Below are 1,742 nucleotides of genomic sequence, written 5' to 3'. Positions count from 1 at the left end.
ATTTTATGTGATAAAATTTAAATAATCATAGCTAGTTTAACTAGCCTTACACACCTACACTACATAGTCTTACAAGCCTACTATATGGAGAAGATAAAAAGGAAAAAGAAGATGCCATTTTGGCACTACTCTACCCGGCCACTTCCTCCTCTATAATGAGAATTTATTCTCATTTTACACTACTCTATATTCATAATTCATTCACATGCATTCTTGCTCAACTCTCACAATCTCTCTAAAGCTTGTTTAGAAACTTCAAACATTGTTCATATTTATTCTAATATCATAATAATTATTAGATTACTAGTGTAGTAATAGTGAGAATATTAGAATCTATTTTAAGGTATAATAATACACTAATCTAGTTAATTAGTATATTATTTTGAGGGATTTGTCTTGGGTGCAATCAAAGGAGGATCTCTACATTGGGATTTTGGAGGATCATCCATTACATTTTAGCTCAAGAACAAATAAGGAAGGTGACCTTATTTGTGCCCTTATTTCGAGCCACTTAACAATGTAAGAGACATTGTTTTTCTTCTTAATCTCTTATTTAGTTATACATGCACTAGATCTAAAGAACACCTATTAAAAAGTTAATTAGCTCACTATTATAAGAGTCTAATAATAGGTATATGAAGCTAACAATTGGTATCAGAGCATAGGATGTTGCATGCATAATCGATTTATTATTTTTTCGAGTTATTAGTAACTTAATTAAAACTAAAAATTTGTGATTAATAAGATTAATTCATGAAATCATGCTGCATGTTATATATTCTGGTCCTAAAATATTTTTAGGTCCTGTTTATGATTTATGGTATTTTATTGCTCATTTTATTGATTTTTAGTGAAATAATTACATTTTTATGAGTAAAATAAACTTTTATTTACTAAAAATAGTTAAACTTCACTATTGGCCATGATTTTTTAGTATGACCTCACATGAATATTTTATGTATTTTATGTAAAATTTCGTATTAGTCTGATTAATATTTCATGATTTATGATTTTTATGAGATAAAATGAATTAAATGGAGGTAAAATGGTTGAATATAGTTATACTTCGAAATATGTCATGAAATTTTAATATGTTGTCACATGTATATTTTACTCACCGTGTGTAAAATTTGAGATGAACTTGATTCATTTAGCATGATTTATGAATTTTTAGTGTAAAAATGACATAAATAGTGACTATTTTAGCATAAATAGCTAAAACAAATTACATGGCATGAGAAAATTATTTTAGGTTTAATTTATATCCCACTTATCAGATCTAAAGTTGTAAAATTGATTAGATTAATTTTTGAATACTTTAGATGTTTTATTTGATAAAACCGATAAATTGCAACTATATTTTCTCAAAATAAAATTCAAAATCTTTAACCATGATTTTTGACATTATGAGTGTTGTGGAAATATTACAGAATGTTCAAAAATTTAAAATTCAAATTTTGAAATTATTGTAATTTAATTTGGATTTATTTCATAATAGTTATGATTTTAAGGTCAAAATGAGCATAAATTTATATCAGGTTGAATTATTGTCAAAAATTGAGTGATGAATAATTTTGGAGACCTAAGAGTGTTAGTATAATTAAATTGAGCTTAAATTTGATTTAAGTATTGATTTGTGATTTTAATAAGTTATTATCACGCATTTCCATAAAATCGGGTTATATAAACGAGTAAGTTAAATAAGGCGATTTGGCCCATAATTTGGCATGATAGACACATAT

The sequence above is a fragment of the Silene latifolia genome, chromosome X (genome assembly GCF_048544455.1).
Source record: "Silene latifolia isolate original U9 population chromosome X, ASM4854445v1, whole genome shotgun sequence".
NCBI lineage: Eukaryota > Viridiplantae > Streptophyta > Magnoliopsida > Caryophyllales > Caryophyllaceae > Silene > Silene latifolia.
Note: the sequence above shows the minus strand (reverse complement) of the source record.